Source organism: Buteo buteo, chromosome 27 (assembly GCF_964188355.1).
Source record: "Buteo buteo chromosome 27, bButBut1.hap1.1, whole genome shotgun sequence".
Taxonomy (NCBI): Eukaryota; Metazoa; Chordata; class Aves; order Accipitriformes; family Accipitridae; genus Buteo; species Buteo buteo.
This window is the reverse complement of record NC_134197.1, coordinates 7,027,665-7,055,408: the sequence shown is the minus strand read 5'-3', so window position 1 is coordinate 7,055,408 and position 27,744 is coordinate 7,027,665. Positions and strand designations below refer to the sequence as shown.

Here is a 27,744-nt window from a genome sequence, read left to right as displayed (position 1 = left end):
ATAATTGCAGTACTTTACCATTGAATAAAATGCAAGGGTCTATGCTACGTGTAAGTATAAGGCTTCGATCCATACTGCTTGTTCCTAGAACGCTGCAAGTCCTTGCTGATGTACTATACCGAAATGACCAAGAAAATAATACTATTATTTACTGACTACTGAGAATAAAAGTAATGCACTCAGGTAAAATAAAAGATTCCCGTTTAGAGGTATTTAAAATTAACATCCCCAAGCTTACAATTGCTATAATCAAATATGTGGTGTCGCAGGCACATACCTAAGAAAGAGAGTCAGTACTGAAGCCTTAACAAAAACACTACCCATCTACTTCTGTTAATTTCTTTTCCTGTTAGGACAGCAACAAATTAATTATAAATGCAGCATACAAAGCTATTAACAATTGAGAATATTTAATTACTTCATTATAATGGCCAATATTTAGTTATTATTACAGTTAAGACATGCATTAATATTACTATAATGACCACATAAGTCTTTGAAATCGGACATGAGAGGAGATTCTGAATGGCAGGTTAACATTAAAGTCCATGTCTAATTCCGTAACATTTATTAAGGCACAAGTCCACATCACTAACAGACATGTGAAACAGAAAGAAATAAAAACCTGTCATCTTCTATTTCTGTGAAGTATTTCCATTTTTACTGTTTTATGAAGTCCTTTAATAGCTTCATTAATTATTACACTGAAAGAACTGAATGCAACTTTATGAGCAGAGCATCAATTCATTTTACAGACTCCATACATCTACATGTCAACGGTTCACATCATCTCCCACGTGTTAACAATAGCTTTCAAAGAGAAAGAGTTTCTGCAGGGATCTTCATCTGGAAAACAATCTGCCATGGCCTACTGCAATAAGAGGTAAAAAAAGGGGCCAAGCCTTATGGCTCAAGAGTGACAGGGTCCAACCCCACATCCTACCCCACTGCTTTCCACAAGCAGGGCTTGGTGGAAATGTAACTCGGGTCCGTCTCTTACTATCGTCTCTACCTAACCTTTCAGGAGGTTGAGGGAAGACCCGCGCTTCCTTTAGCTAGTCCCAGTTCCTGACCCATCAGCCTGTTTGCAGGAGCAGCCCTGTGGCAAGGCACACGATGGACGGTGGGAGGCAGAGAAGGACATTACACACTGTGGACGTTAAGCCACATATCACACTGTGTCTAACGCCAGGCGGCAGCCAGGCGGCATCCCTTCTAGCAGACCCAGCTGAACCCAGGGCAGCTCTCGAGTCTTTCACAGCAGACGAGTTTCATAGGTTTTCATAGCTTGTAGTTCAAAGACAACTGCAGATGGGGCTGTATCAATAGGACTGTAGCCAGCAGGTTGAAGGAATTGATTATTTCCCTCTGTTCAGCCCTTGTAAGACAGCCTGGAGTACCATGTCCAGTTTTGGGCTCCCCCATACAAGAAAAACACTGACGAACTGGAGCGAGTCCACAGTGGCCACCAAAATGGTCCAGGGCCTGGAGCATACAGCGGATGAAGAGAAGATGGGAGAACTGTGCGTGTTCTCTTGTGAAAAGACGATCAGGGAACTTATTGCTGTCTACAAGTGCTTAACGGGAGGGTGTAGAGAAGACAGAGCCAGACTTTTCTTAGAGGTGCACAGCAGAAGGATGTTAAGGCAACAGACACAGAGGAAATTACCACCTGACATAAAAAAAAAAAAAAAAATTAACTATGAGGGTGGTCAAACACTGGAAGAGGGGCCCAGGGAAGGAGATTGTTTCCAAACTGAGCTGGGCAAGGCTCTTGGTTAGAGCAGCCAACTCTGACCAGACCTGCTTTGAGCAGGAGGTCAGAGTAGGGATGTCTGGAAGCCCCTTCCACCTGCTGGCAGCACAGGGTTTGGCACTGGGCTTCTCCCAGTGGGAGAGATGAGGTGGTCCTGTCCTCAGCCGCAGACACGGGGGAGGCGGGGGAGCGTGAGTCAGGAGGCCAGCTGGAGGAAATCCCATGCATAATGCACGGAAAATATGCTCTCTGTGTACTGATGTAGGAATATCTGCGCCCTTCTGCATGAATAATTGCTATGAGACTGGATCCCAACTTCACATCACTAATACCACTGTTCATCAACAAAGTCTGTGTCTACCAGGAGGCCTTGATTAGAAATTGGGTAACATGGTTTTGGGGGGAAAAAAACAGTTTGCTGAAACTGAACAGTCCTGTGCAAAATGGCTGATGTCATTTCCCATTTAAAATGTTTTAAAAGTTTTGAAACTGTCTAAATGTCCTACTGTGATATCTTCAGAGGATCTACTTTTCACTATGAAATTACTTCAAAATTAAGTTTCTCAGTAAAAGGTTAAAATCAAAATAAGGCATTGTTGAAAATGATATTTCAGTTGAAGTTAATCACATTTGTTTGCTTGTCTTCTGTATGTGAGCATTCTCAAGATTTTAATCTTGGAACTAAGATTCAAGATGGGGGAAAAATGTAAATGCCAAAAGAAAAACAAGAAAAAAAACAAACCAGAGAAACTTGGGTCAATAAAATACACTTCCTACTTGGTTATGATGTATGAATATATATATACACACATAGAGAGAAACACACATACTACACTACACAGGCTTCTTTCTGTTTTAGTAGGTACAGGATAGTGATTAGGAACTCTTTCCTTAGCCAGCAGGTACCAGACACTAATGTAAAGATAGAGACATTTATGGAGGTTATATACTGTAAGAATACAGCATTGCTGCAAGCATATTCTACCGAAGCTCCTACTTTGAGAAAGCTCCAAATATTTTATTATTAGAAGCACAGAAGGGCACTGTAACGAAGTCAAAGACGTTATTTGTATGCGTTGGCATTGTAGAAGTGACCTGGGGAAACGCTTAGCAGAATGACAAACCATGTACTTCAGACAAAGTGGGCCAAATTCATCCCTGGCATCACCGAAATGAGGTCGGTGTATTTGAGCTGACTGAAGCACAGCCCTTTAAGTCACAGCTGAATAGATATGATTTACATTTTATGCATAATTAATTACTTGTCTCTTTCTCAAACATTCTAGAAAAGCAATGTCGGATACCATGCTGAAAAAAAATAAATATTTTATCTTAATAGCTGAAATAAAATTGCTTCTAGTGGACAGAAACGCACCACCACAAGAGTAACTATCATCCCCCAAATACATCTGTGTTGTTATTTATATGAAGCAAATTTCAGCAATGATAAAGGGTGACCATAACAAAGTTCCCATATTTGAACAATTTATTCCTTCTGGCACTTTTAAATCTTTTCACTCTTTAATTTCAAGCTCCCTCTTCTGGACTATCCCAATGAAGCTAGAGTCACTACACACTACTCCTCATCCTTCCTTTAGTATTCAGGTAATACAGCTAAAGCAGCCCTTCATAAATGGCACTGATATAGATCACTAATCAACAAGGCCCAACTTTGAAAATATATTAGTATATGCTGAGATTTAAAGAGCTCCCAGAGGTTTGCAGTTATAAATGCACTATTATGTGACCTCCTGGAGTAGATGACGGAGGAGATATCTCTCAACATAGGGACACGGGACATTATATCCCTAGGGATACACCTATATAGGGATATAGGCCATTATATTAAATAACGAACTACTATAAATTGTATTTCACGTGTACATATGTAAATATGAAAAAAACCATACCATGTACATTACCCCATTTTTCACATTATGCGGTGAAGAGAAATACCTCCCTCACTACAGTAATAGCATTTCTTGTTTTGCCTTTGAGATTGAGATGGAGGCCATTCTTTCATGACAAAGAAATTATATATATTTGTGTTTTCTTGCATCCCTATGATTAGCAAACTGTTGACAGACAAAGATTTATTCTAATATTCATCCAATTTTCCTATTAAGAGCATGCCTACAAACTGTTGTGATTGTAGGAACTTGGGTGTGAACACAATATTCACCTATTTGCATTCTCTTCTTTTCTTTTACTTTTTTTTTGCACTCTGTGCAAGAATCACTTCTAACCGTTTTCTATACATATGGGAAAATTAAATCGTATTTGATAATTGTGATTGTTCCTTCAAATCATATACTTACTGTTCCTACGCACTATTTTTATGACTACAGCTTCTGCACCTAGAAGAAAGGCTTGAGTGCCACAAGACAGCACCTGTGCCTGGCAACTATATCAGCACAAAAATAGATAAAAGATAAGAATTATCAGGTATTAGATTAAAATCTTTTCCTTTCCATGCCCGGTAGCCCTTGCCATTAACATAAAAATCAGGATACTACAAGAATGCTAAAGATGCTAATGCTAAAGAATGACGTGATGCTGAAGAATGACAAGGTGCTCAATATAAATGCAGTTAGAGGGTTTTTTCATAGTGTTCATATAAAATAGTTTTGTACCTCAGCGAACTCCTAGGGTAATTTTGGTAATATATGTATCAATGCGTAGTGCCACTGGAAAAGCTCGGAAGCAGTTAGAGACTGAAGCCAAGGCTCTGCAGAGTTGTAGTTCCCGAGTCACTCAGCGGCAAGTCAGAAGAACGCATGCTGCAACTAATCAAGCAGTGTTTGACATGCGTCTCCTCTGGCTGACAAGCACATAACATACGGCTGCAACCATCTCCCACATCTTGCTTAATTAATTTCCATCCTTGTTTTGTGCTCCCACACCTGGAGATATCAAACAGCTGTGTATAATAAAAACATTTTAACCTGTGTTAGTGGATAGGATTCAATTTAGTTTATAATTGGATCAGTAAATGAAATCATTATAAAATAGCTGATAAACGTTCCCTAGAATGAGTCAGAATTACTTTTTAAAAGTGTGTAAATCTAGTGTTAAATAGCTGATGAAAAAAATTCGTAGCTGACACAAAACCACATGTCCACAAGCACTTGCTTTTCTATTTGCATATCTATTATAGCTTACAGACATGTGCAAACTCATACACCCACACATTTTCCTTATGTTTTCCCTAAGTTTATCATTACTCCCCTTCATCTCTGATTCACAGCATTTCTGAGATAGAATCTTTTACAATAAAACGAACTAGAGATAAAATTTCCCTAGACAATAAATACTTCTTTTGTAGGACTTTTTAGTGAACTATCGCAATTAAGCAGCTTCGTTTTTTTACAGCACCACTAGTTCAAAGGAGGAGAAAATAGAGATCGATCAGATCAGATGATACATGCATTTTTCCTTAAGTGATCTGCATTTGCAGGGGTCTGAAGGACATGGAGCTTTTTAAGCATGAAGAGCAGTTTAAAACTACAGATGCACAGAGACCTAAAGATGCATTTTTGTCACACCTATATAAATAAAATCAGATGCAGTTACATTAGTTTGTTCCATCTTTCTTAGTAATTTTCTTTCCAAATCTTCACCAACCACTAAAATGTACATCAAAGACATCTTGAAGACACCCAGCAATATCATGGGCAGCAACACCTGCTACTTCGAACCTCACTGCACAAATTCCCTCACAGTTTGCTCTGTTTCAAAAACCTGCCTAACAAACCTGCCTAGCAAACATGGCACTAATCTCTTCTGCATTCTGCTGGAAACATTAACAAAATCAAGAGTGCCCAACATTAAATTCTGCAATGTAATGTGCACAGGTCTACTTTTATCTTTCCACGGTGATAGCAAATCTGGAAATCTCAGCTATGTTGGGCTTTCGTTAGCATTGCTGGGTGGGAGAGGGGAAAAAGCAGTGTTGTATATGCCTTTCTGCATATCTGCAGTACATTTTTTAAATGCCTAGTTGAAAGGGAACATGAAGAATTCGTCGGGCAGGCTGGTGGATCACTATTAACGCAGATGTTTGTGGTCACTCTTATTCCAAACCTTCAAACACCTTTTGATTGGCTCTGCTAACTCCATGTTTGCCTTCACACCGGTATCATTTTTAAGCAATTTCGCAGCAGGAAGAATTATATTTTATGGCATTAAATAAACCAGGACAAACTCAGCCCCGAAACAAATTGCAAAAAAAACTTGCAGGAGTACATTATCACACGACTCATGTTGCTTCCTCCCAACTAAATAACCCTCCCGGTTCACAGATTTCTGTTTAATTTGGCCTCTGGCATGACAGAAAGGAATTTTTTGCCCATTTACACAACTCTATGAATCAAACCTTGACAACAGTAAGCTGCTCTTCAGTCTGAGTTAGAGGCATGCACCGAAAAACAGCCAAGTGCTGTGCTTGCTCTATCAGGTCTCTCGCATAAACCAGATACGATATGGCCTGTAGCATAAAAACCCCTCTGAAAAAAAATATGCTTCACGGTTCCTTCTCTCAAAGACTTGATGTATCAGCAGGTATAATTGCTCCAAATCTTGAATCCTGGCTGGGTACGCTGCTGTGAACTGCTCCAACACTGGCACCTTAAAATACTCTGTAAGCTGAGAACTGATTTAGGTTGGTTTAAAAAACAGTTTAAAAAAAAATAGCGTATTTTGCTTGTTAAGAAACATATCTCCACTGGTTTAAATATATTTTTAATGTAGGACAAGCAGGCTTTATCTGTGTTGATATGAAATTCCAAAATACAATAAAGAAATTAAGCAGAAATTTCTATACTAAAGCCCACTTAAAAATAAATCCAATTAAAGGGAGTAAATAGGACAAGAGAACAATTAATTCCTTGTCTTTGCTTCTCTTCAAGGAATATTAATATAAATCCCTGGTCTGACATTTATGCCGTTTCATGTGACAGGGATCAGAATTCTCCATAGCACAATGTTTTTAAACCATTTACCCCGACAGCACCTTTACAACGAATAATAGAAACCTCTCCACATTCACAGAACATTTTCTGTAGGCTCACAAAGGGTTTAACCCTGCAAGCTTTTATCCATGTGAACAGTCAACACTCATACTTGAAATAAAAGGAGTAATTTAAAGAAAAGGGGGTGGTAGAATCAGGGATTTGGAGTGAGAATGTTCTGGGATGAAGAACATCTCTCTTATCTGTGCTGGTGAAGTGGCTTGTAATCACAAGTATTATATATGTACTTTGTAATGCAATAATAAGGAAAATGTTGAGCTCAGTGCCTGAATTAAGTACCTGTCCTGGATCCTTCAGGCTGCTTTATTTTAAAGACAGGGTTTCACAACTTGTGGACCCACATCATTTGCTTCATTCATATGTTCCTGTGGCCAGAGGAGGTGGAAGAAGTTCACAGGCATTTAAACCCCACTTTGTATTTCACTTTCTAGGGGGAGGACATCAGGAGGCACCCCACCCATGACTGAATGGCTCAAGATAACATTTAGATGCAATGCTGATATCTAAGTATATAGGCAGGAAAGGGCAATGTCTATCCATGTTTAGGGGTGACAGCCTGGAGAGACTCAGAAAGCAAAGCTCCAGACTTTGGGACACTTCAGTTTGAATCTAGACTGAGATGTTATCACACCAAATCAAATGCAATTTAAAAAGAAAACTTTAATAAGAATACTGCAGAGAAATTTCATCTTTGTGAGGGTCAAAAGAGAGGGGAGGAGGAAGGCCGTGAAAAGTGTTTCTTAAATAGAGGAGTTAAAGATGGCAGGAGATAAAAAGGTCAGACTAGATGGTCTAAAGGTCCCTGCTAACCCTAAACTCAGTGACAGATACAGAAAAGCAAACACTTGATCTTGGAAAGATTTGCTGATACAAAGAAAGTCTTGAAAAAAGACCAGAAAAGAGCCAGCTATCAAAGCAACGCTTACACCCTGGTAGTAGGTAAATACATGATGAACCGCACAAACATACACTGGTACTACGGGCCACCTCCCTCTCCATTTGAAATAGCAACTTGCACTCACATTCCTGAGATTCTCCTCAAAAAAATTACCGCACACTTTCTGCAACACCTCGAGAGTAATATCACAGGTTATTAAAAAATCTTAAACAAATAAACAGATCTGAAAAATAAACTACCGATGTGCCATAGCATTTGTAACATTAAGTTGACTTTAAAAAATAGACTAATACATGCAAAGGTCACTAAAAGATTTATATTAATGATGGAGCTGAACACTAAGCAGATATTGACTTCTGTTAAGGTGAACCTCAAGATTTATTGGCCTAAGAGGTAAACATTGACTGAGATAAATCCAAGGTCAATATTTACTACCAAGGACAATAAATCTTGGTGGCCTATGAAACATGAAATAAATAAATATATATGTATATATACATTCATAGACACAAGAATATCTACAGATATTTACACAAATTATTTGGAAGAATGATCATCAACATCATTTTTCACAGTATGATTTCTTAATTATGCTAGAAAGACCCAATGAACATTTATGAACCAGTGTTAGATACATTTATTTGCATATGTCAGCACTGAAGATATCTAAGGGTGACATTTCTGCTTCTCCAAGTGACTCCCTTTGCTCACTGAGCTGGGTGAAAGGTTTCTAAGATACAAAGGGAAGTCAGGACCTTAAGTGCAAATTAGCTGTCCTATTTCCATCTCAGCTTGAGAACCCATGCTCATAACTTAAGAAGCAGAGTTACATACAGCAAAGTAGTCTGAATAATTGTCAAGCTCTGGACTTATCAGCCAGGAAGATTTCCGATGGAGCACTTCTGAATTCACTGCACCTTCATCTAAGGTCAAGTTTCTTCCCACGCAAGGCAAGCACAGGAGGGGAACACGTGGATATTCTGGAAGTGTTTTAACAAGAGGCACTTTTACTGTAGTTGTGGTCAATTTTGTATAACCTCAGAACAAAGACGTATCAATCAAACTGAGCAAAATAAATAAATAAAAGCATTGGATGACTTTCAGAGTTATAGGCTTTTTCCTTGAACTAGAAAAGCAAATAAATTTAATAGGAGTGCTGACAAAAGTAGACCTTCTTCCTCCAAACAGTATACAAGATCTAAGCCAAAAGGAAACAGATGACTTTGTGTGTTTGTAGGAAGTGATTAGAGAAGATAGAACTTAATTTATTAAGATGGGAGATGGTGATTCTTTTGTTGACTTTTCAGGTCAAGTGTTAAAACCTTTTGCAAATAAGGCAGTAGATACGCTACAACTAAGCCTTAATGGTTCAGGAGACTGGGCTTTTTTGATATTCTAGGTTTTTCTTGTGCTTTGAACAATTGTTTTGGAAAGCCAAGGGAGAGAAATTTGCAATACTTACCTACACTTCCTGGTGGCCTCCCCTTTGCAAACTGCACCAGCTTGGGCAGTTCGAGGCTGGTTTGGACTAACGCATACTTACCATGCCAATGCAGGATACTGCCTAAAGCCAGCACGGACAGCTTCCACATGACTTCTGATTTTTTTCCTATGCACCCAAGGGATGACAGAACAGGCAAAAAAGAAAAAGGAAGAAAAAAAGGGAAAAGAGGAGAAAAGAAAAAAAAAGGAAGAAAAGACAGAACAAAGTGCTCTAAAAAAATATTTATCTACCAGTCTGACAAGACTCAGGGAGGAATGTGGTGCTGTGCAGGCAGTGCTGGCCACTGGGTTTGCAGGAAGGAAGAGCAATTAGAAGCGCTGGGCAGGAAAAGGCCTGTTAGCACTGTTACCTTTAACTTAATCTTTAATCTCCTCCTATGCCTCCAACTTGTCACCACAGGCATTAATCACCTTGCAGGTCTTATAGCCATCTCAGGCTCATTTATATTATTCGTTTTAATGGCCTCTCTCCTGCCATTGGTGTTTGGTGGTGTACAGTTCTGCTCTTATTTCCTGCTGGCTGTTTTGGTCTACCAAAGTGATGTGGTTTATTTTTACGCAGGTTTCCTAAGGCTACAGTACAGCCACAGGTTTCAGTGATCATATCACAGTTGACCTCTACAGAGAGTACTCCAAAACAATCCATGAAATATTATTGCTCCAAATATTTTAGAAGCCTCTGAAGTCTCATTAATATGAACACTTTGTATTTCATTAAATTTTATTAACGTTCTTAGTAGTTCAAGGAATGGCAGAATGGCTGCACTCTTAAGCAGGATTTATTTCTTAGCTTGCAAAGAAAGGAAAAGTGATTTTCAACTATACAAAAATTGGAACATGGAAGGAAGATAATAAACTGACAAGCAAAAGACAAAATGTCTTTGTACTCTGTCTTCTAAATCCAGATGAGATCTCAGGCTAAGTGTTCTCTCGACAGACAGAATCACTATATAAAACTTATAGCCAAGATTTTCAAAATTAGAAGCCAAAAATCCACATTTATGGGTTTTCAGAAGAACTGATAATTTCAGGACAGTCCTGTTCAGGAAAATATAATGCCAGAATAGACTCAATTAATAAGTACAACTTTGAAATGCTCAGCAAAAGGACTGCTGTCTCCTTTGAGCAGAAGCTGTGTCCAGAACAGGCAGATCTTGTTTCTTGCGAACTATTTACCCCTGTGAGGATGCTTGTAAAAGAGACTATCAGTGAATAGCGATAACAATTACAATATTCAGAATATTTACATTTAATGTCACTTTCACTTTGAAATGCTGCCAAAAATTTTCCCTTAAAATTGAAGTTCTTTTGGCTACTGTGAAGAGCCCACTATGAATTCTTAATGCTATACAACACATGTTTTATATGGTAAACTCATTTATATGGTGAAACATTTTATGTGGTAATTATTTCACAGCGTGCAAAATGATGAGGAAATAACGAGGAAAGTTTTGGATGAGATTTTAAGAGAAATAGTGACTCAGTGACCTGCTGGGAGAAAAAATGGAGAAGCATAAACCTCTTTCAGCTTGATTTTTTTGATTAGAAATAGAGATTTCTAAAAATACTGCCTACTTCACTAGCATTTTGAGGGGGAGATAGCCTAGTAGTTAGTTTTCATGCAGTTGAAAACTAAATCTGTTAGACATCCCACAGTCTGAAATTCTTATTCCAAAAGGCTCAGGAAGGTATATTTTTCCTGATGTGAAATCAGGATTGCAGCATGAATGTCTGACCTTTTATTAATCAACTCAGAAAAGACTGAACTAAAAGGCACTTTGTTAATCATCTTTGATGGCTATAGATTGATGTCATCCCAAGGTAACCTGTGCTGCTATAGATCCACCATTAGTCCAACCTCAGTAATGCAAGGCTTAAAAACAAATTTTGAAGGCAAGAATAATGAAAGTCAGAGAGGTAATTGGAAAATGAAACACACTGCAATATCTGCCTTCTCCCTTTATTTGATAACTGATATGCTAGACAAAATAAATCAATCAATTCTTCAAGGAAGCATGTTCAGTGCTATGAGGTAAACTGCTGGTTAAAATGGGAAAGTTGATTAGAAAGAAGAATCATAATGTGTTCAAGGCAATAATTTAAGGTAGATTAACAACAGTTGATAATGGAAGTAGAAGAACAAGCCCAGAGGTAGTTTTATTAAGAATGTTTCAAGGCCTAGTCTTAAGAAGTAGAGATGCTGTGTTCGGAGGTACTGCACAGAGTATCACAGGAAAAAAATGGATGCTTTTGATGACTGAAGTAATAAAGTTGTAATGAAATTCAGTAATCTAACATGAAAGACCATGCATGTTGAAGTTACAGCAACAATTTCTACTTTAATCTGAATTTATTAAATCACTGGATAACTGTAAGCTACCCTTTTTACCCTTGGCTGGGAAAAAAACCAAAACCACCCTGTATCAGTATAAACTGGGTCGCTTCCAAGTGAGCAAGGAAGCGTTAATGCCATTGTAAAAAGCACTTCTGTAAATGATCTCACTTCAATATCGTGCACAATTCTAATCAACCATGTGCAAAAGAAACAAAGAAACAAGACGCATTTGATTCAAAAAGATGTAGAAAAAGGTATTCTGGGGTAATAAATGTAATGGAGAGCCTATCTTTTATAAAAGAAGAAAAGAGTTTGAATCATTTACAGCAGTAAAGTAAGTAAAAAACAGCTATCATTTTAATTTATAAATACATAGAGATGAGAGGCAAGGGGAAGGGTGAATATCAGAGTTGAAAAAGAGTTGTTTTAACTAACGGACAATAAGGGCATGAAAAATCAACACATATAAACATTTAGTCTGGAAATGAGATGCTCTCTTGCCATGGGAACAGTAGTGTTATAAAGCAGCTTTCCAACAACTGTAGACCAATAAACTGGAGAAAATAAAAATATCATCATTTAGGTTATCTGAGGGATCATATGACTTCGTTTTCTACAGTGTCAGATGGCTGAACTCAATGATTCCAGAGAACCCTTTCAGAATGTATTCCCAAGGACAAGCAAAAAGATGTTTCCTAGCAGGGCAACGAAGAGTAAAACAAGTGCAGGATCGCTGTCAGAGAAGACACACTGATTTCTGACAGCCTACTCTTGTAACCGAGACGAAATAGCTGGAAACCTCATCAGATTTGTTCCTCTCAACTTTTTAAAAGATGAGAGGCAGTGCCAAACACTCAAAACAATAACGTCTTGCCTTTATAAACAACCTTTAGTATCACTGGATATAAACCAGAGACTTGGACATCTGCTGAGCATGCCTATTGGATTGGCATTAGTGCTCTCCCTCTGGCTCGCACGGAAGGTGACGGGGTCAGGAATGAGACATCTTGTTCTTCAAAAACAATCTTCCATTTTGCCACTGGTAGCTTTCAGAATCCACCTCCTATATAGCTGAAGCCTGTTTAATTTTGCCTGCTTTAGGAGTTTTTTGAGCATCCTCTAGATTTCAATTAGAGCTGGACAATCCATCTAACTGCATGCGTTATGCTGAATTACTGACTATCAGGAGATGTGTGGAGTCCGGTCTCTTGGCACAGCCACGGGTAATGCTGTATGTCCTGGTACATACTGGGAACAGATTGTCTGAGACTACTGTAAGAATTTCATTATTACAGATGTAGCTTGGGACTGCCTTTCTTGCTGTTCCACCAAACATGCTTTGCTAGCCTTTAATCTATCTGCTAATAAATGTTCTTTTTAAACTGCACTAGCCCTCTCCATATTTTGCACATTCCCACCAGAGATGCAGACAGCCTTTACCCAGACAAACACAATGGATGGACAAGGAATGACAGTAACTGGGAAAGGTCAGTGCCAGTGGGACTGCAAGAAAAAAGGTGTAAGCCCGAAATAATGCTATCGTTCCCATATCTCCTGAATTCTTGCCCTACTCTTCCACCCTTGCCAGGAGACAACCCTACTTGGCATAGCCCAGCACCATGCTGGATGAGATGCAGAACAATCTGGTGCCACGTGCCACAAAGTGTTTCTCCAGCTTCAACTAATGGGATGATTAAACCAAAATAGAGTTGTGATGAATACAGTAACTGGTAAACGCACTGGGTGATTCAACCAGGTCAAGAAGGAAGGCAGGCATTTGGGTACTGGAATAAGCAGTGTGAGATCACTAACACCCAGCTGATGGATTAAAAGAAAGGCAAAGGAAATCTCTGAGGTCTCCCTGTTTCTTCCTTTCACTGGTCTGAAGACCGGACAGAAATATGGGCATGTGTAGGGGAGTGTGAGCTATTTTAACCAAAACATTTCATCCATCCCTAAATATGGTCACAAGATCTTAGATACTTGGCTTACTCTTAAACAGTAAGATTCTGAATTATCTCCAACTGTGTAGGCTGTAAAAGAAAATGCATAAACCAGCAATCCTGCAAACTCCCTAGAAACATATTCACTGCCAGTTTTTTCTCTGTAGCTGTTATATTAATCAGTGTCTTAAGAAATTAGAATGCCCTGTGATTATATCTCTTTCAAACCTAATAAGCAATGCTTTGCAATTAACTTCCAACTCACTCTCCTTAATGTCATTATCTATCATCTAGAGCTTTGAGATACACCAGAGGAAAATGCCAAAATTATGGCACCATATATATGTGTTGCGTTTTCCTTTCAATGAGCAGCAAACAGCAGTATTTCAGTGGCATCTTGGTTACTCTCTTAAGATTTCTAACCCAAATGGAAAAAATGTGAAAAGATCAGCTGTTCTCAAAAATATTGCCAGAAAAACATATTCAAGGGATTTTGCCTGAATCAGAACTCAAATAATTTTCCAGAATCTGGCCTTGAATCAAAACGCAAGAGATCAGCCCAGATTTCAGGCTTCAGTTTTATATCTTATCAGATATTCATATACAAGTTCATCTTTCCAAGCAACTTATATGCACATGTGTGTAAGTGTGAGTGTACACACAGTGAGTGTGACACTGGGGTGTAGTCAATGGATTTTACTTCTGTACTTGTAAATGTATATAGTCTCGCAGAAACATCTCTCCTCATCTGTCATATGAAAGTGTTATATATATGGAATGAATGGTATAAGGTATTATCAACATAAATTTGGAATAGTCAAGTTATTTATAAACAAGCTTGGTAATATCAGATTTTAATTGACAATGTTGATAAAAATGGAATTTATATTGCCTTTCAAGACTTATGGGCTAGAATTATTTTTTTTCTGAATTGAACAGATGCCAGAAATAAATCAGAAATTGCAAAGTGGAAGAGAGATGTAAGGCAGCGCACCGAGGGCCGGGAGGAGAAGAAAAGTGGAAAATTACCAGAATGTAAAACTGACAGATTTAAGAGAGAAAGGCAGTGGCATCACTGTGAATATCAGGGGAATAGAGATAGGAAGAGAATCCAAGTTGGCCAGAAATTATAATCAATAATGTAAGTCAGGAACTGAAAACGTCCTGTGAGTTAAACCTTGAGTTTTCAATAAAAATAACTGCAGTATCCTACCAATCACCAAATCTCCAAGTGCAATAGATGGATTGTGCCACGCAACATACATAGCAAACATGGGTGAGTCTTCTCTCATATCTTATTTGCATTTTAGAAAAGCAAACTGTTATAAAGTTGCTCTAATATACGACTTTTAATTATGCTGATTTTTCATGCCTCTGTGACTGGACAGCTGGGTCACTCTAATATCAAGAGGCTGAATCAGGGAGCAAAGAACTAAAAAACACTAAGAAAACTAGAAGAAAAAACAGAAACTTTCAAAAATGACAGTTAGGAAAATATACTGGTTTTAAAGTCATGTACTTGCAATCTATGCAATGTTGCACTGATGCAATATTATACTCCTGCATATTAAATCAACAAAAAAAAGGAAAGGAAAAAGCAGGCTTCAGTAACAAGAAAACATTAATTCAACCACATTAGAAATACATTCTATTTTATGTGAGACTTCCAGTAACTATGAAAGGCAGCCAAGTTTAAACTGCTCCCAGAATTTGTAAAAACTAATTAGTGACTTTCTGATTGAGTTAGTTTCACAAAAGAGCTATCTAAGAGCACAATTTAATTCTCTCTTACCAGTATTTTCTGTTGTTTTGCTCCCAGTCCACAGCTCCTTTACTTTGGCCATCAATTTAATATCGATTAATCCTCCTGCTTGTAGTAGCTCCCACTGACAGCCACTGAGCTCCTCCAGATTGTAAGAACTTGTTTGCATAGATCCACTTTCAGGATCAGATAGTCTGTAATTTTATTCATCAACCACAATAGCAAAGGATATAAAAAAAAGCGTTCAACATAGATAATGGTTATTTACCCTTCTTAATAAAAAGCCCAAAGCACAACAGGCAAAGAGCACCTTTTAAGAGTCAACTATTATTAATATAAATATACTTCACAAAGCTTTCCACCATTTGCTTTTCAATGCAATTCATCCTTTCTACTGGTCTCCTGCACAGACTTCCTATCAGGCTACAGATCAGATCCTACAGCCGGATTCTCCTTTCTCCTGAGACTTAACACAATCAGATGTCATTAATAAGTACTGATTTACATCCATAAGGATCTTCTACTTCTGCCTTAATCTTCTATCTGATCCATTAGCAGCAGTTAACTGAGGACTAGACGATGTGCTTTCAAAGGACTGCTCAAGTTCAACAGCGCTTAAAACAACTTAGGCCACAGAGAGGGAAAAGCTGCAGTTAGCAACTCCATGTGGAGTTAGCAATTTATCTTGAACTTAACCAGCCAGTAACAAAACCCATCCTGGTGCGTTCTACTGCAGTCATGCTGCTTTGCTGTGTCAGGAGGACCAATCCTTCCAGTCCCTAGAGCAACAAGTGGTACCACCACGCCTCCCTTTTGCCCTGCTCTCAGGATGAGATGATGAGACTGGTGTCTCAGCACCGAACATCATGTTTTCTCACCCAAAGGGTTGCAATTCTCTCTCTTACTTCACATTCCACACATTTTCACATGTGTAGAAGGAAAGCAGCTGTGCCGTATTTTTAGCTTAACTAGTTGAAAGGAAAAGCAAAGGAAGCTAAAATCAGAAGTATTATTTTGCACTATTGAGCATATTAATGATGCCTTTCCAACCTCATCAACATTCCCATCAAAACTAACATGTTAATTTATATTCTTCATATAGTACTAATTATGTGTACAGCAGCATGATACCCTGTATGAGGAGCTATCTCACTCTAAGAGATGAAAACATAATGTTCTGATTCTGACCGCATGATGATACAAGTAATGAATTACTCCAAAGAATACTGATTATAATAGGACTAAAATGTGGTCCTTAGAGATGCTTTAAAGATCATGTAATTATGAAAGATACTAAATAATTTTATTTAGAGGTGGTGTCAGTGATGCAAAGTTCATTTGAAAAGGCATAGGAGTAAGGCAATTCTAACTATATAACCCTTTGGTATTGCAAAGAATGAATGACTTCCATTTGCAAAGAGCCATAGAAGAAACACTACTTTGTGCAATACTGTTTTCACCATCCTATTCTCCTTCAACTATAATTGAAGTATTTCTTATCTGATCAAATGCACAGATATGTCAACAAAAGCATTAAGTAAATTATATGCATAATTTCTAATTAGTAATGACAAAAAAGGGTCAAAATATTGATTTACCAATTTTTCATACTAAGGAACAGCCTGAATTGCATGCAATGTCTTGTATAGCCCCATAATCCAGAAGTTTCAGCAATATTTAGCTGAGAAAAAAAAAAAGATGCACTCCACAGATCTATGTTGTCTTCTTCAGCTCTAACGGAGGCCACCCAGCGGACAGGTACAGGAGTAGATATATGTTCTCTGGGCACCTACGGGTCTTTATAAAAGGATTTGTGAGCAGATGAGAGTGGGAAAAGGGTTTCTGTGCCTTACTGCTTTAGCTTTGACTTTTTCTTTCAGACTACTAGGCAGGCATTTTGCAGCTGCTGTTGGAGACAGCTCTCAAAGAGCACTGGGAATGTCCAGCTTCCAAGCAGCACACACACTGCTGATGCTGCTCTGACAATAAATGGGGTTTGAAATAGCATTTGCATCATCTGGAGCTGCTCTTTCCCAGCGCACAACCAGCCTTTTCTTTCTTAAGATGCAGCACCTCCACAGCAAGATTTACATTCACACAGCATTCTGAGGAGTTTTAACATAAATACATATTTTGACAACTTTAAGCCTAACCAGTTTGAAAATTCAGCTAAAGTGCTTTTAAGAAGTACTGCAGGTATGTAATATGTCACACAGGGTTAGCTGAGACAAAGGTTTAAATAACAGCACCCTTGAGAAATTCTGTAAGATGGGTGCAGGTTCAAAATATATATTAGACTCACCTATAATCTCACGTGTGTAAATAATATGAAAAGCTACTGAGATACGTGCAGTAATTCCAGTGTAAAACAAGATCAGCATCAAGACCACCGAAGATTTCGCTACCACAAAATTACACTGCTACAACGATCTTCAAAGTCAGTTGCAATACACCTATGAACCATCAGACAGAAGAGCTAGGACAGAATGCAATAAGAAAAGGTCTATGAGAGATAACGCTTTTCTTGTGTTAGTTCATCTCTTGCTTTATACAAATCTCTGACCTCTTAAAGCAGACTTCTGTTTACACACTGAAATATAGGCCTTCATTTTTTCACACACAATAAAAATTTCAAGTAATTTGTATACTTACGGCAATCTCAATTTTAGCCTCCAGGGGTTAGGGCTTGGAAATGTTTATACTGCTTACATTTTCTTTGTTACTTTATAATTCTCCTTTTTAATAACCTTGAACACAGTGACCCCAGGTGGCAGATACAACGATGGCTGCTTTCAGAAGCGGAGCCAGACCTTCATATTTCATCACAAGGCTGAGAAGTCTGTGTCCTAACGCAGAGTCCCCAGTGCCAGTCCAGGACAGCTCGGTCCCTGCTATGGGACTGGGGAAGGGTTTATTCCAAGCAGATCGGTAAAAGTCCTTATGTGACAGAGCAATAGGTCCTGTTAAGGTTTTTATCTCAGAACAACCATTCCCCATTTATGCATGGAGGTTTCTCTAACAATGCAGCCTTCAGCTTTACTTGAGTGCTGGAAGGAGTCCAGCAGCACAAACCTCTATATCTGGGCTAATTCAGGCTGCTGAGAAGCCAGGTGACGTACGCGGCACAGATCCTCACACTGCCACAGCCAGGCAGTTGCTTTGCCCTAACTCAACCATTTAGGTACTTCTGTACTACCAGCTTGCCCTGTAGACATGCACAAAGTTGCTTATCAAAATGAGACATAGGTCTAGATCCAACAAAAAATGTTAAGTATTCTCCAACACCTTGATTTTAATAGGACTTAGGCATCTTAATGCCTTTCCAAGCCTCAGCTGCCTCATTTCACTGTTCAGCTGCCTCAACAGCTTACTGTTTTTTCTCATTATACTGCCTGGAAAAAAATTCAGCTGCAAGAAGTTTGCATTTTGTGACCAACAGTGTAAAACAGCATTAACAGTAGGCAGACAACTCACAGTAGCTTTTCCATCTTTAAGAACCTGTTTTATTTCACAGGTAGAACAGATCAGTGAGTCATCTCTGTTCTGGTGCGAGCCACACAGCAGCCAGAGCATCTGTAAGGCTTTGTTCAGAGACTGCACTCCAGAAGAGAGAAGCGTGCTTTAGAGTTGATGTAAACAAATTAATTTAAGTATAAAGGGAGACTTTTCAAGCTGCTCACCAAAAAAAAAACCTGCCCAACACTATTTATTACACGGTACTTTAATTTGTATCCATTAGCCATCACGTTCATGTACAGCATTAATTAACTTCATGTGTGTGATTTTTAGTCTTGAGCCAAACCAGCTCTGAGAGGGAAGGAAGCACAGGGTAAGCCAATGCCTTTCCAGTGAGAATGCTCACTGATTGCTAAAGAGCTCCCTAATGACAATGAAACTATCCTGCCATTGCCAGAGGGTGTCACTACGGCACTAGAACAAAGCAACAAAGCAAATAAAATGGATAAACAAGAAATGTGAAGAAGCTCAGCAGAAATAAGCTCTATGTAACCTTCACATGAATTGTTCATCATTTCACCCGTGGGCTTTAAGAACAGGGTTCTGGAGTCTAAGAACAATATAACTCTATTTTCTTTTCCTCCCTGTATCTCTTATGCTCTAATCTGATTTCTAACACAAAGTATTGGAAGGAAGAAAGGAACTACCTATTAGAGCTGTTTGCAGAATCTCCATTGTTCCCACACAATTTAACCTTGTTTTCCATGAAAGCATCCTTTGAAAATGAAACCATTCTCAGTGCACATCGTTCACATTCACAATAAATGTATTCGTCAGGCAATTGTTTTAATAGGAAGTTGCTGCAAAACAAATCTAAATTTTCTGATATAATGATATATAGCCCAACTAATTAAAAAGAGCCTACACTGAGCATATTAAAGTGAAGATCAGATCTCAAGTGCTGAATTTGGCTAAAATCCTAAACCAGAAGGGGAAGAAAGTCCCAAAGCCAAAGAGCACAGTAAATGAAAACACTCAGAAGCCAGTGAAAAAACCCTACAACAACAAAGGAAGATCCCAAGGTGCACTAAATTAGTAGGTTTATTGTCTTTCTAGTCTAAATGCAGTTTACTTACTACCAAAAAAATGCGAGGAGTCAGATGACCATGAACCTATATAAATATGGTATATGACAGCCAAGAAAACTTGATAAATGTTGGAATCTATGAAGAACTCAATTAGGACATGTATGTAAGGGATCAGACATTAAAAAGGTGTGTGTTGCTAGCTCCTGCTCTGAAGATGATTGTCAGTATCAGAGGGTGGGGTGAGTGTGAAAAGGAGAGCCTGAAGTTCCAGATGCCACAACACATTGCCCAAGCAAGTGAGCAGCTTTATTTCAGCTATGTTTTAGTACCAGGGTAAACCGACTGACATTGTTAAGGACAGTTTTCATTAGGAAGGGCTGTTTCCGCGAAGTGCTGCAAAGCTCTTGTCAACCTGTCAAAGAATCAAATCCTGTGCTCTAATAATAGAACAATAATTTCATATTCTTGGAAATAAGTTCTAGTCAAAGCACGGGATTTAATAAATAAGAGATTAAATATAACACACGACATACCATTAAAGAACAGCAAGTAAACTTGGATGAAACACAACTTATCACTATTTTAAACCAAGTTTCTAAAAGCAAAGGAGAATCACATGGATGTTGTAACCATGTTGCAGAAAGCAGCTGTACGAGGAAAACGGGTCAACTGTGGTGATGAAACTGTCAGGACTTGAAATCAGGGCACCACTACAATATTTTAACATAGCAAATTCAGTCTATCACGGTGAAGGTTCAGTTGTCTGTTCTGGGAATTATCAGGATGTCAAAAGGCCAAGGTCTGTTACTGGATATTAAAAAGTAATTCCCATTCACCTCATAAGATAGTGATGTGCCTCTGCTAGGGAAAAGAAGAGAGAGCATTTCAATGTCTTCTTACAAATCTTTTAAACAAAGAATTTAAAAAGTAAAAATTAAATTCAGAAAATATGTAAATATGTTGGTTTGTTTCTCTTGTTTCTCCTTGACTTTTCCTGACAAATAGATCCCACAGACTATCAGACATATGAAAAATACAAAGATGTGGAAACCTGAGCTGGAATTTGGCTTAATGACAGCAAAATGGAGAGAGGGCTGTCAGGAGATCTAGCCTTAATGTGGGCCCTGTAGTAACTGTAAATATAAAATAGTCTACCAGGACAGTAAAGTGCTTTCCTATTAATGAGAATTAAAGCTCTAGATTGCACAGTTTATTCTGCTTACCTCAATTATAACATCTGGAAAATCTTTCTATTTATCTCAGCCTTTACTCTAGGACATTCATTCACATTAACAAAGAACTTTCAAATCCTCTGGGGTCATGATATAAATCTACTTTTTCACACAGTCATATCCACAAACAGAAGAATAAACTAAACTTGATTCTGCAAACAGTGACAATAATGGCCAATCAGATGGCACAGGATCAGGACTTAGGAGTACAGGGCACAAGAAAGTAGGTTATATGTGATGAGTAAAAGAATTTTTATAAGAAGCCATCACTATGCACCACTTGGAAATACTGAAGTAAATCACTCAGGAGCAAGCTTGAGCCAGCATGGCTCTTTGGGCAAGAAAACACAGCATTCGGTGCTGAGACACCAGTCTCATCTTCTGATCAGCAGCACCCTGCATAAAGCAAAGTAGAAGGCTCGGGGTACCACTTGCTGCGTGCTTCACCTTCTCCATCAGTGGCAAGATCAGTCACGCTGTGCAGCACTGAGTTAACCAAAGAACAGATGCTAAGGCAACTACAGCTTTCCTAATACCTAACTACTAACACAGACTACAAAATCTCAGAGGCTCCTGAATAATATCCCATCCTTTGTAATTGAACTAAAACAACAGTTTAGCAAGAGACCTAAAATGTGCCTATTTCAGGCGTCCAAAAATCAGTCAGGCTCCAAGTCATAACAGCTTGGCTTTCAGGCATACCGAAGTCATACAAACGTTTTGTTCACAAGAGATGGTTGCTGACTCTTTGTTAAGTGAAATAAATTTTCATGTCGTCACATTTTGCCATCTTTGAAAAAAAACCCACAATATTCTGGAGCACTTCAGAAAGTGCTGCAAGAACTAGCAACAGTGGAGAGCCAAGCTTGATCTGAAGGCTTCATGCAATGGAAAATCTGCCACATCCTGAGCTAATTTAAATTATGGATCAGTTCCCTGATTACTCTAAAAGAAAAACCTAAACTTTTCCAGTCTGAATGTGCCCAACTTCAGCCACCAGCTTTTGGATCTCGCATGCCTCTGTCTATTAAAGACACTGTTGCTATCACCCACCTTTCTTTTCTAGACATGATCAATTCACCTTCATTCTGCTTTGTTAAACTAAATACACTCTCCACATACAAAACTTGGAAGATGCTGAGTGCCTTAAAATAGCATCCAATGCTGTTTTCTGCATACATGCTATTATATTTTCTTTTAATGCACCACGCGGAAGAGTGTGTTATACTTTTCTAATGCAAATTTCATCTGTCAACAAGCATGTCTTCATATTGCTTATAAATCAGAAGTTGAATAAATATAAAAAATAAAATCCCTACAAAGAAAGTGATAGTTTTGTGAGGTTTTTTTTTAATTTCTGAAAGCAAAAGGCAAATTGAAAACCCAATTTATTTTTCTGGCTTTTTTTTAAAGAAAAACAGAAAGAAAAGGAATCTGATGGTGCCAAAGGGTTAAAGTATCCCATTTCGGGCAGTCTGAATATCTGAATTTAGCAGCTGACACTGCATGGTGTGTCAGTCTCTTACAGCTGTTCCAGTTGATTCAAAGACCATCTTTGTTTCTTGAAATCTTAGCAACTGTTACTTTTTTCCGAAGACAATGATAGACCAGCTGTTACCTCACAAGATGCGATGTACTTCAGGTCAAAGTTTTTAGTAAGGAACTTGTAAAACAAGAACTAAACCATTGTTTGGGTTTGTCAGATTTTTCTTCATTAAAACAGAGTCAACAGCCTAACAGTCAAATAACTTACACTTGGTATTTGCATTAAGTGCGCTGGAATGACAGAGAAATTTCATCTGGTTGTTGAGCTGAATCCTCTTTTTCTATAAGAACAAAACCCACCATTAAACCTTGTAGTATTATAGATTATTTTTTGTTTGGGTTGGTTTCTTTCTGTCTTTCCAAATGCAGTGTTACTAAGCAGATGTCATCTCATAATGGAAATGCACAGGTCTAACCATTCAGAACATAAGATGGGGATTTTCAAGAGAACCTTATAGAAGTTAAATGTTCACTTCCCACTATATATCAATCAACGTGAATATCTAGTTCCTTTAAGCTCTTTGAACATCCTCTTCTAAATGCATAACTAAGCAACTTAATCATACAGTTGATCCTCCAGTACCGGTACCGGTAATATTCCCACTTGAGGACACGTAGGCTTTCAAAGCCGGTCAAGGTTGCAGAATCAGTCACCTAATTAAGACTTATTAGAGTAGGAGTAACTGTTGACAGGTTACCTACCACCCTTGGGGGGGTTAGGGGGGGAGAGGAAGCATGATTTTAAGGAGTCTTAGTTGAAATACACCCTTGTTTGCCCGTGCACAAAGACAAATTACTGCTTCCAGCTGCTCTGATGCAGAAGACAAAGACTTGCTGAGATGAGTGGATGTTCTTTTATTCAACCTTTGTGTTTAATTCTGGAAAGCTTTAGCATTGAGTAATGCATTTTCAGAACCATTGCCAGCTAATTGTTGTGTACAGAAGCACACAAAGGCACGGTCATACATACTGCAGTGGTAGAAAAAATTTACAAGGCCTGTTAAATTTGGCAGTGGTCTTATTTTTTCTATTTTATAGAGAGAGAGGTAAGTTTAGACTCAAGATTTTTTCATGAGCATGCATGAGTACTATTTGTCTTAGGCTATTTTTTCTAGATCTAAAAAGGATTTATGTAAATTACTTCTCCACTTTAACTCTGTTTTTCAGAATGGGTGACATACTGTCCATATGTAAACCACTACTTTATGCAGAATTAAAAATAACTACCATTAGGAATGGCGCCACTAGTATTTGTGATGAAGAATATAAACTGTCTAACAAAACACTGAGGGTGAATCACAACCTCTAAAAAGCTATGAACTGAGAGTATTTGTTTCTTAAGATAAAATTATCCATAAATACCAAATGTGTGTGCTTTTAGTTATGTTTAAGAGAATAACCTATCTACCAGGCCAAATATTGACAACACAAAAAGTACATCCCTAGTACAAACTCTGTACGCTGTCAGGCTGTTGTAAAGGGATTGATACTAAAGCAGATACAATCTCCTGATGACTGCTGAGAGCAGAACTTTGCATAACTAATTTAAAGGCTGCTGCCTGCAGGCACCACAATGGTAATTAAAGACAATAATTCTTGGATAAATGAGATGGATGTACTGGAAAATATAGTCAGTGTTAAATTCATGGCTAATCCTTGAATGGAGAATTGGATCGTTTATTTTCCAAACGGCTGGGCAATTCTACCTGGTTTCATTTCCATCTCTGCTGCCAGATGACTGTTGCCTCCAAAACCCATAACTTTTTCTAGTTTAAGTAGTATTTCGCATTGGCAAGTTCCAATTCAGCAGGACTGAATGTGCTTCCATTTAAACACATGAATAGTTCCTTTGACATCCATAGCAAGTCAATGGAACAACTCACAGTTAAACATGCACTTTTAAATACCATGCTGAATCAAGGCCATAAACAAGGCATAAAAGGCACAAAGAAAAGCTGGATTGCCAGGCAGTTTACGTAGAAAATACCTTGGTATCATCCGAAGAGGAAAAGCCTTGTTTAGCATGCCTTGGTTGATTTGAGAGATGAGTTTCCTCTTCTTGGCTGCTTACAAGTAGAATTCAAAGGACAGGCTAATCATCTAATATGAAAAAAATCTGCCACACAGAGACCAGTCTCTTTAGTACCAAATCTGTTACACATACATGTAACTTGTATATATACATCTCCTCTGCCCCCAAGTTACCACAGTCTGTTGACCACCTCCTGGAGTTCCAGCACACATGGGACATTCATGCCTCTACAAATCTTCACGGGATGGAGCCCGCCCCACTGTGCACCCTGCACAAAGTGCACTGGCGTGATGCTGTCATCCTTCTCTCTCTGCTGCTGCTCCCCAAAAGGAGGGAAAAGAAACCCATCCAACAATTTGGTCACAAAAAATCCTAATATAACCCAAGGAAGTCATGTTATTGACTCAACAAAGCCCTCCACCCCCCAACTCTGCCATGCCTTGCTATGCAATTTCTCTCTCATCTCTTATTCTTTCTTTTCATCTCTCATCTTCTGAGTGGCTTAGCTCTACATTTTGAGCATTCTTGGCAAGGAACAATAGCTCATTACAGAGGTATTCACACCATCTATTTCCATCCTCTGAGTGTCCAATGACTAGTAAGGGAAATTAAGGTGCAGTTTTGCCATAACTTAATTTGATTTCAGTCCCTGCTGCTGCCGAAAGGGAAGGTCCTGCCCTGCCCTGCCCTCTCCTCCCTTCAGCTAGCCAAAGTATTTCTGCAGCCAGGTAGGGGGTGGGAGGAAGGACCTGATCTGACTGAAAACTAACCCTCCAGGGGAGGATCACTTTTCAGAGAGCTGATCTGGCTAACCTTGGCCATGAGAGCAATAGGAACATGCAGCCAAGATTTGGCACTCACTGTGTTACTTCCTCCTTTGGTACCAACTCAGAATTTGGCTTAAATCAATGGTGAAACCATACCCTGAGGCTCTTAACTGAGGTGTTTTGAGCACCAGCTAACTTAGATGCCTACAGCAGGCAGAGTAAATATCCCCCCTTATCATCCATGTGGTTTTAGCACAACATGGACTCCAGGAGATACAGAAATACTAATGCAGTATCACAGAAAGGGCATTTTTCTTGCACTGTTCAGCACACTGTAGGCATATATGAAGCACAGGCAGAAGCCAGATCTGTGTTTGTTTTTTAACAAAAGAGTTAAGTTACAAATGCAAGGAAAATACAGGATGTGTAATGACTATGTCATAGCTGTGGCATCCTGTTTCTAAAATATCTTGCTCCTGGATGGTGCCGTCTTAGGTTTCTTCCACATGTATGAGGCTTTCCAGCTGGCCTGCAGCCAGTGCTTTAATAAAACATGGTATTATGCAGAAGTGAACAAAGCTTATAGCAATAATAATGTCCTTGAAATTCACTAATAACCAGAAGTTTCACGAATATTTTAATATGAGATCAACAGGACAACAACTAAAATTCATCTGTTAGCTATGGAAAACCACTTTTCTCATGTTAGACTATGCCTGTACTAAAAAAACTACCCAAATCATTATTGACCTGGATAAAGAGTATGTTTTCTGCATTTGAAGACAATACCTAGCTGTAAAAGAGTTGCAAGCACTTCAAAAAACAACATTAGGATGTAAAATTATTACAAATTGAAGAAATGGTCTGAGAAAAAATATATACTTTCAATAAAGACACAACAGCTAAGTATATTTGGGTAGGAATAATCAATGGTGTAAATACATGGTGAAGATTCACTGCCAAGGTAGCATTTCTGCAGGAAAGGATCCAATGATTCCAGTGATCACATGCTAAGTAGGAGTCAACAATATCTTGTTGCTGTGAAAAATATAAACAAACAAGAAAGAAGTGGACCAAGTAGAGAAAGTTGAGAACAACAAAAATGGTCAGTGGTCTGAGGAACCTAGTCTGCAAAGGAAGATGGGGAGAATTGGATTCATCTAGCTGAGAAAACAGAAGATGTGTGAAATAACAATAACCCTTCAAATAGGTTAAAAAAAAGAGAAAAGAAAAATGTATAGAGGAAGAATACACCAGTTTCCCACTACTGAGGATCCAAGAATTCCAAAAATAGAGCTAAGAGACTTCTTCCATCCAGAGGACAAACTAAATTATGTTCAAAGAGATTTGCCTAACCTGTTTTTAACTATTATAGATTCTACAAGCTGTTGAAGTATCCTTACCACTAGAAATTATTACCACGTGTCTAGTTTACATCCATCTTGTATAATTTAAGCCTAATTCTGATGTTTTGTCTTCACAGAACACAGATACCTGATCACTCATTTCCCTTCTGTGGCAGCCCTTAATACAAGTTAAGAATGTTATTGTGTCTCAATGCTGAGGAAATCTTAATTTGGACACTAATGTCTTTCAAATAGCATATGTTTATGCCCAGTGAGTCCCTACAGGACCCTACTTTGCCACCAGTCATGGCTTACAAAACTGCCTGAATTGCAGAACACAGGTTACTTAAAATACCTTTGTAAGAAGGTAGCAGAACATTTTTCTGAAATGCTAACAGCAAGATGATGGTATCTACAACTTGCCTCCAATTTTATCTACAGTATCACAGCAGCATGTACTCTCCACAATGTTTGGGAGGATGTTGGGAAAAAGGTAAGAATTTTTGCTTGAGAAAAGCTCTCGGTTGGCTTGCATGCCCAGTACAAGTGCCAATTTTCATCTTTACATCTTGGCCCTGACAAGCATAGAAAATAAAAAATGCCCTTTATTCTCATACCTTTGCCATGCAGGCAACACACAAGAGTAATTGCAATGCTCTATGTTGCTGTAATAAATGCAGCAGAGTTTTTTACTGTTTAGTTCATTTGTTGTTGCTTTTTTTGCACCTTTATAAAAGCTCAATATTCTAGTAAAAGCATTAAATACAATTTCCTGACTCTTTGTTTCCAAAGCAGTCTCACACTAGTATACTGTTCAAACAAACCAGTTTATTATTAATCCAAGTAATAAAATACACAAAAGTATTCTGAAAGCTGTTGTAGGCATTACAGCTGCCTGTACATTAGTAATAAAGAATAAATGCTTGTAATAATTATGATATTAGCGAAAATGCCAAAAGTGGAGTCTGGAAGTGCATGTTAAATATTTATCTACTCTCTTTACTCCTTGATGAACAAGTTTTACATAGCTTTTACATACAAGTTTTACCTA

At 38.4% G+C, this 27,744-nt stretch overlaps 1 protein-coding gene across 3 annotated transcripts in view; it reads right to left on the bottom strand.

Annotated features, from left to right (window-relative positions):
- Nucleotides 1–27,744, bottom strand: part of PRKAR1B (protein kinase cAMP-dependent type I regulatory subunit beta) — a 103,470-nt gene that overhangs the window by 49,564 nt on the left and 26,162 nt on the right. The gene's annotated exons all lie outside the window — the stretch shown is intronic.